Below are 9,240 nucleotides of genomic sequence, written 5' to 3' on the forward strand. Positions count from 1 at the left end.
CCTCTATGTGTTGGTCTGTGCGTGTGTGTACATGTTAATATCAGTGCCTATAGATTTGCCATTTGAATAAGCTTGTGTACTCTTGTTTATAACCTGATGGCACCATACTTTCTCATTACCTTGTGACACAGCAGTGTGACCCCAGCACTGTGCTCTTGGTAGAGTGCTAGGAAGAAAGCTGATTTACACAAGCACACAAAGTTATAGAAACTGAACATGCAGACAGACACTCACTGGTGCCCAAACACACACACACACACACTCACTGACGAGTGTGATCCCAGTCAGAGCCATTGGCCCTGGATCTCCAGGCATCCCATCACACACACAAGAATCTTTTATGTTGAAAAATGTCTAGTCTTAATTCTGTTGTCCAGTTGATTTTCAAATTTCTATATTGTTTATTTTCCAGAGATATTTGAAATATTCATGACCATGTTTCTTTGATATGAAAAAATAATGTGTGCATAATTTAGATGTTAGAATTCATCAGCAGTGAGATGAGCAGTGCAGAGCCTGAGTGAGTGTTCTTCCTCGAGGGTCTTCTGTGTGAGTCACTTGGTTATTGTGTCATATGATACTGTCTGGCTCTGGGTGGACTAAGAGTGGATACTAAGGACCCTTAGGTAATGTTTACTAAAGTAATCAACAACTTGGGCCTTTTTAAAGCAAATTCTCATAAAAATGCATATTAGTACAAGATAAGTCCTTAACAACATTAAACTCCTATATTGTGATACAGGTTATTGTAATGACTTACGCTTGATATATTATAAGCAGTATGGCGTAAGACAACCATTCATTCATTAATTTGTACATAGTACATCAATTATACCGTTTCCAGCTGGATAGAGGCATCACAGTTAAGTGAGCGGGATGTGAATATTGGTTTGTGTGTGTGTGTGTGTGTGTGTGTGTGTGTGCATCAGATGGCTCCTGCTGGCAGAGAGAACCCCATTCTTTCCAGAAGCAGCTCAGGCCAGGCTTGGCACAGCATACCGGGCTCCACAATGCTGTTATTCCCTCTCCTAATCAGTGCACAGCAAACCAGCCCACTGTACTGTGTGTGTGTGTGTGTGTGTGTGTGTGTGTGTGTGTGTGTGTGTGTGCGTGCGTGCGTGCGTGCGTGCGTGCGTGTGTGTGCATCAGATGGGGGTAGGGTGGATGTGGGTGGATTTGTGCATGACTGCGTGGGTGTAGACATAGTGCTCATGCTGCTTTTGTCTTGAAGAATCTGTGTGTATTATAGTTCCTCTATCTACAGAAAGCCTAGGTAGGTGAAGAAATTCACAAATAGATTTGTATGTGTAAAAAGTGTAAATAGATGTTTGTATGTGTAAAAAGTGTAAATAGATGTTTGTAGGCACACCTCATGTCTGTGTGGCCTCGTCTCCCTGGCTCAGCCTCTCGTCCTCAGGCGTCTCAGGCGCTCGCTCTTCCTTTTAAGGTGCTGCTTGCAGCAGGCTCACTTTTTCAGCAGCGCTGGAGTCCCTCTCTCTGTGAGGCTGGAGGCAGTCAGAGTGCGCCTCTGTATCAGCTCCCGGGATCACTAAAACACTCAGACATGACCCCTCCAGCCAGACAACACTTCCCCACGCAGCCATTTCAGACTGATTGGCTTCTGTGGTCTGGGTATGGTTTTACAGCGTTATAGAGCGCGACTCTGTTGGGCTGTGGGGTGTTTGTTTGTCTCTGTCTGTCTGTCTGTCTGTCTGTCTGCTTTTCAGTCTGTCTGTGTCTGTCTCACTTGCTCGTTCCGGTCACTCTCATTCCCTGACTTCTTCTGTTGCTGTAACCTGCACAACCCAAAGTGAGCTTGAACAAAAAGATATGCTCTTTCTTTTAAAGGTCAGCCTTTCATCTCTGACTGATGTAACTGAATGTGAGTGTTCCAAGTGTGTGTGTGTGTGTGTGTGTGTGTGTGTGTGTGTATAAAGGCAGCAGGCACCAGACTGAGGCTGGCTTACAGACAGGTGAGATGGGGTGGAAGAGGGCATATGGTGAGTTTTGTTTGTGTGTGTGTGTGTGTGTGTGTTCTGTATGGGGAGGATGTTGGATGGATGCTAACCCTCTGGGCATTAGTTGATGGGCTTCTATCACTTTCTAGTCTAGACAGACACTGCAGGACTATTACCGCGTCAGACAAAACACACACATACACACACACACACATACACACACACGAACACACACACACACATACAAATATATATGTCCACTGCCATTGTGAAAACAGAAGCCTGATGACATCTGATGAAAGCTAAAATGAGATCATGATCCAAACATAATGCAGGTTGTTCCTCCTGAGTGACACTTGACCTCTGTATAAAACACAAACACACACACACAGCAACACTGTGTTTGTGTGTCTCTGTAACACAAATGTTTCTGTGTGTGTTAGCATGTGTGAGACAGAAAAAGGAACAAAAATGGAACCAGGAGAGATTGAGGGCTTTTCCGCTGATGTTTCTGCACCCAGTGAGCATGTGACGAGGGCTTATCCTTATGGCCCAGTTAGCTAGTACAGTGCCCTGGGCAGTGAACACAGGCACAAGCGCGCACACACACACACACACACACACACACATCCCATAATGGCCTGTCTTTCCTCCTCTCTCTCCTCATCTTTTTCACCAAGACACACACACACACACACTTTCATTCACACCAACACAGTAAAAGTTCCTAGTTTGACACAGTCAGGTTAGCCTCATTGCTAAAGCTGCTGGTGGCATAAGTGTCAGGCCCGTTGGATAAGCTAAAGCTATGGCACACTGGCCTCTTACCCTCTCCCTCCCTCCAATCTTCACGACACACACAAAAACACATGCTGTATGCACACACACACACACAAACACTCCTTCTAAAAACCAGATGTCTTCCCTCATTGGTGTGTGTGTATCTGTGTGTGCATTCTGAACAGACACCCCTCTGCGGGCTGACCGCGTGTCCCCTCGAGGTCTTCCTGAACGGACGTCTGCATGTCACCCACCCACTCAAAGGGACGAGAGAAACCAAATCTCCGTGCCTGCCCCCTTGGCCTCTGCTACCGTGTAGGCTTTCACATCAGCCAGCTGAGCCACACACCGTGTGCTGGACTGGCTATATGAGGAGCCCGTGTGGAAATCATGAAATACAGACTGATAAATGGCTGACATACAGATGGGGAAAGGCATGTGTCTGGATGTGTGGCGTGTATGTGAGACTGATCAGGTGTGTGTGTGTGTGTGTGTGTGTGTGTGTGTGTGTGTGTGTGTGTGTGTTGCGGACCATGACTCTTCCTGTGGAACCAGTGGGCTCTGTGAGTGTGAGTGTCTGTTGGTCTGTGGGTTGGGTTTCAGTCTCAGCTGCTTGGCTCTCTACTAAATGACAAATGCCCTCCTCTTGCCTCTATATATAGAGCCTTTCATCCACTGCCCTGCTGTTAGCCTTCTCCAATGCCACACAAACATACATACATACGTCTTTCTGACACAAACACACACGTGTGCACACACACACACGCACGCACGCACACACACACACACACACACACTCAGACACACTCAACCACTCACCTTACCTAAAGGCACACATGCTTGGTCGCACACACCTCATGCATCCACTCATAGACACCTCATTTGCTCATCTATATATTCATACATGCACTTATAAACACACACACACACACACTTACACACTCATCGCGTGCAGACACACACAATGAGGTGTTGGGATGTGTGTTTGTGATAGAAATGATATAATGGAGTGATAAATCTACTGGCACACTGTGCATGTGTTTATGTATGTGTGTGTGTGTGTAGTGCAGGTCAGATTGTGTAATGAGCAGTGGATTTGTGGAGTGCTGCTGTACTACTAATGCACCGCCCAGCTAGTGCAGAACACTTCAGGATTCGCAATACACACACATGCACTAGGGGTGGGTCTGCGATAATATAGTGATTGTTGTTTTAACGATGTGCAAATTTGCATTATCGAGTATTTAAATTATTTATGGGGATAAAACATCGAAAATCACTCACTGAAACCCCCCCACACACACACCACACATACATTCACTAAATACAGGAGGCGTATGGAGAGAAGCCCCTGGTTGCAGCAGAGCAAGTGTCACATGATCGCTAGAGGGTCCACCTTGTCACACGCAGTCCTAATGTTTATTTTGTGTAGTGAGACCGAGACATACTTGGGATTTTGTGCAGCTACTTCTGTTCACGTAACATTGATGAGACAGTCACATTTTTTCCTACATGGTATTATATGGAGAGAAAACATTAGCCTTTGAGTATTTTAATAGTCAGTTGTAAACAAAGAACTCATGTTTCTCATGTTTTTTAAATGGACTGAAGTTCACTCTAAATATCTACGTGTATGAATATGTATGAAACCGTTAGCATCTCTATGGGATTTCTCATACACATTAGCCATAAGCTAACGCATTAGTTTCTATTCTGTAACTTGGAATGCTAGCCTACATGATTTCTCTTAAACAAAACATCGAAGGAAATAACTGAGATGTACTCTGTTGGTCTGCTTAGTTTTACAGTGAATCCTAAGTAAAGGTTTTTGAAAGGAACTTCAGCTTTAGACTTTCTTTTGGGAGACTGTTAGGCCTATTCATCTTCTCTAATGTAGCTGGCTAGACCATGTCATTGCCACACATTGGAAATGTGTCAGAGTGACAATTGGTTGATTTGGTTAAAACGTCACAGGTTAGGTTATTGGTTATTATTGTATTGATGCTATTCACAAATAATGAGCTGTAAAGTAACTCAGACTTTTACAAAAAACTTTTTAAAGGATATCGACTAATTATCGTTATCACAAAATCACAAAAAATATCGAGATATTATTTTTTGTCCATATCGCCCACCCCTAACATGCACACACACACACACACACACACACACAGAACTCTTGGTCTCAGTTCATGCTCTTCCCCCACACACTGCCGCTCTCTCACTGCTGGTATTGACTCATCTGCTACAATCTTTCTTCACTCGTTTACCACCCATCCCTCTATATCCACTCCTCCCTCCTTTGCTATTCTCTCTCTCTCTCTCGCCCTCTTGTATGACCTCCCTCTTTTTTTCATCCCTCGTTTTCATCCTCCGTCCGCTTCATCTCAATCACACAGACCTGTGGCCAATCAATGGCCTCCACCCCCTCAGAGTAGAGGGAGCTGCTCCTAAGCCACCTCTCCATACGAGAGAGAGAGGGATAGAGAGAGAGTGGGGGAGAGAGGGAGATAAGGTGAGAGATACAGGGATGAAAGAGAGCACATGAAGAGATGAAGAATGGCAGAGAGGGTCAGAGAGACATTGTGAGCGAGGGACAGTGAGGTTAGTCAGAGGATGACCATGAGGGAGGGAGGCATGAGAGGAGGGGTAGAGGACCTTGAGGAGAGGAGAGGAGAGGAGAGACAGGGAGGTGAGATTAAAGATGGGGGAGGGGAGCGATGGTTTCATCCACACTTTCTTTGTAGGCCTCATGCTCTCAGAGGAAGATGGATGAGGAGAGATAGAGTTCCCCCCTGAGTTTGTGTGTGTGTGTGCGTGCATGTGAGAGAGAGAGAGAGAGAGTGGGTGTTGTGCGGGGGTGGGTGATATGTGTGTGTAGTGGATGGGCTAGGCTTGAATTGTGAGTGCTGGAGTATGGATACTGACTAGGAGTGTGTGTTTATTGGTGTCAGAGCAGATTTATGTGTGTGTTTGTGTGAGTGTGTGTGTGTAGGGCGTGGGGGGTGAGCATGTATCTATTGGGACAATTTGTCTCTCCTTCTCCCTCTCCCCTCCATTATGTTGTGTGATATCAGACAAGTTTAGGTCACAGAAAGACAAATAGACAGCACCAGACACTTCTTTATGACCTACACTCGTTTTTCAGTGCTTTCTCTCTCTCTCTTTTCTTTATCGCTCTCTTCATGTTTGTCTCTCAAACACAGACATCAGCTTATTCCTCTCCCTGCCTGTACAGTACAGTATCTCACTCATGTGTGCCCTGGGAAGAGAACCGAGGGAGTGAGAGAAGGAACATAGAGAAGGAGGGGGAGAGAGAGTGATGGGAAAGAGAGAGAGAGGAAGGGAGGGAGGTGGGGAGAGAGTGAGAGAGATGGGTAGGAGGTAGTAGGGGTCCATCTTGCAGGCAGCTGAAGTGTTATGAACGGCTTCTCTTCTGTCTGTGGTTCTGTCTGTGCTTTTGTCTCATAATGGGTTTTGGAAGACTGAGAGCTGAGAAGTAGCCAGACGAAAAGGACACAGCTCTTTAGCAGCATGCGGACACTTACTGGCCAGGACACACCGCATTCTCACCGCACACACATCGCAGATACGGAAGAGGCGTGGAGTGGACCAGCCGTGGAGCTGAGAGCGTACAGATAACTGAGAATTCCTCTGGCCACTGAAGCCATTCACTGGGGAGAGGCAGATGGAGAGAGTTAAATGAAGTGTTACTTCCTCAGGATGTAGATGGTGTTGTCTAAGACAAAAACACTGGGAGGGAAATGGCAATGCTCTTTTTTATCTCATAGCTCATCATAAACACACTAATAGGTGTTACTGCACCAAGTGTCCCGTTTTGCAAAAGAGTGACCTCAGACCGTGGTCAAACCTGAATGTGCTCACAAGCACTTAACGCTTGTACTCCCCTGTGCCGGGCGTGTGTGTGTCTGTGTGTGAAGACAGTGCTGAACGCTGCATAAGAAAGCTGCTGAGCGAAGCAGGCAGCCGGTGTGTCGCCACTCGGGCCATTTAAAAGCTACTTAAGCATGTCCCAGAGGGAGCTGTAGATGTGTGGCCCCTAGAGGGCCTAGAGAATACACACACACACAGAGAGAGAGAGAGAGAGACAGAGAGAGAGAGAGAGAGAGAGAGAGAGAGAGAGACAGAGAGAGAGAGAGATAGGGACTTTACAGTCAGCCCATGTGAGGCAGGCAGAGGCCACATGCTGATCAGACTTCAGGCAGCAGCATTGTATCCTATTTGGTATTATTAGTGGTTTACTGTCAGTGTCTGAAAGCCTTTAGCATATGTTGTCTTATTGTTGGATTCTGAAAGCCATCTAGTCCAGTGAGCCTTCATCTTGAGACTACTGTACTCTACCTGTATAAATACTCTCTTTTTCATGGTATTTTCTCTCATCTTGCCATCATCCCCCCCTCTCTCTCTCTCTCTCCTTCAGTTCCTCATCCTCCTGCTGTCATCTCTCCATCCCACCTTGCTTCTCCCTATCTCTCTATATCTGTCAGTCTCTCTCCAAGTCTGTCCCCCCCCCCCCCACACACACACACAGCCTGATCAGGCGTAGCGAGGAGCTTTGGTAGCGGAGCTGGATGTGGAGGCAGCTCTCTCGCTCGCCTCCAGTAGTCTGCTGCTGGGGTCTCAATCTCCCTGGAGGCTACATTGCACCACTGATGTCTACACACACATGAAAAGAGGAGGGAAATAAATGTTGTGTGTGTGTGTGTGTGTGCGTGTGTGTTAAAACGAGAGAGAGAGAGCATGTTCTGTGTTTGAGAGCCCCTGAAACGCTCCTGATTTTCCTTTTAGGCTTCTCCCAGGATGTCACTTCACTCTGATACTCTGAAACAGTGGTTGGTAATTGTGCTGGGATTCAGAGCATGTGCACTTACATAATGTGTTATGATGTGACTGCTTGTGTGAGAGTATTTGCACAACAAGGGTATACACACAGCTCCCGGGGGACCATTTCCTATCCCAGCACTTGCTGTTGTTCTCACCAGCCTAGGAAAGAATTGCAGATAAATAAATACTATGCGCTCGATTCATTTCCTAGAAGCACAGTTCAGGGATGCTTGCTGTTTTTAGCTTGGAGGCGCGGGAGCATGCATAGTAGCTGCACGCCTGGAAGACTTAATGACATTGTATCCTCCCTTGACAACTAGCAAAATATGTGCTGCTATTTTCATGGGCTGAGCACAGACTGTTGTTATGAGGGGAGAGCAGTGGCATGGGATGTGTGGATCCAAAGGTTCCTCTTTGATGGGGAGACAGATGGATGGATGCAGGTCGTTGACTAAACATCGGGACTCGGGAGTTTTGATCACCAGGAACGCTTAACGCTTTTACCGGTTGTCCAGGGCCATGTTAAATGGCTAGGATCATTTCAAAAGCTCAAAGCGTTCAAAAAAGTTCCAAGCGTTTCTTTTGTCAGCATACAGATATTGAGCTGTTAATATTGGCCTCGTAAAATGTAATTGTCCATAAAAGCAGGACTATTCTTTAGAGATGGGTCAGTTGGATCTGTTAATCAGGTCACAGTGACCACACAGCTCATTCAGCAGTTCTCACAGCCTCACAGGAACACAGCAAATGCAAAATGAGTCAGCAAGTGTAAAATGTACTCGTAAAGCTAGTGTTACTGACATGTGTTTGTATCTGTGTCCAGTGTGTGTGTGTGTGTGTGTGTGTGTGTGTGATCGGATGTGTGTTTGTAAGTGGTGTTGTCACACACTCAATGGGGGCTCCACTAGCGCAGAGTGTCTTTGGGCCCCACAGGCCAGCTCATGTGAGAGCGAGTGGGAGTGCTGGAACACACACGCCAGGGGGTCACCACACAGGACTAGAGATGGGGTCGGGAACACACAGGACTAGAGATGGGGTCGGGAACACACAGGAGTAGAGATGGGGTCGGGAACACACAGGAGTAGAGATGGGGTCGGGGACACACAGGACTAGAGATGGGGTCGGGGACACACAGGACTAGAGATGGGGTCGGGGACACACAGGAGTAGAGATGGGGTCGGGAACACACAGGAGTAGAGATGGGGTCGGGAACACACAGGAGTAGAGATGGGGTCGGGAACACACAGGACTAGAGATGGGGTCGGGAACACACAGGACTAGAGATGGGGTCGGGAACACACAGGACTAGAGATGGGGTCGGGGGCAGCACCGCCCTCCTTCCTCCTGCCACACATGCATGTCATACACGGCTGTCATTTCTGCCAGATGAACAGCGCTGACATTCTGACATGGTACTAACCAGCGCTTCTAAAACCGCCCAGTCCATCCCCAGGGAGCTGGTATAGGGACGAAGCATATGGTCCTGTCGGCCGGGACATTTCTGTGTGTGGATGAGTGTGTCTGTTAAACGCGCTGTAATGTAATCCAGCCATTAGCGGCGCTGATGGATGCGTACTTATGTAATGTTTGCCCCCTACAAGCAGACACAAGGTGACACACACTCACAGAATGAGTGTGATCTAAGTGGCAACGTTAC

The 9,240-nt window shown here is 47.0% G+C and overlaps 1 protein-coding gene across 1 annotated transcript in view; it reads left to right on the forward strand.

Annotated features, from left to right (window-relative positions):
• The window catches only part of raver2 (ribonucleoprotein, PTB-binding 2), a 65,695-nt gene that overhangs the window by 29,446 nt on the left and 27,009 nt on the right, over positions 1-9,240 (forward strand).

This window comes from Alosa sapidissima, chromosome 12 (genome assembly GCF_018492685.1).
Source record: "Alosa sapidissima isolate fAloSap1 chromosome 12, fAloSap1.pri, whole genome shotgun sequence".
Lineage (NCBI taxonomy): Eukaryota > Metazoa > Chordata > Actinopteri > Clupeiformes > Clupeidae > Alosa > Alosa sapidissima.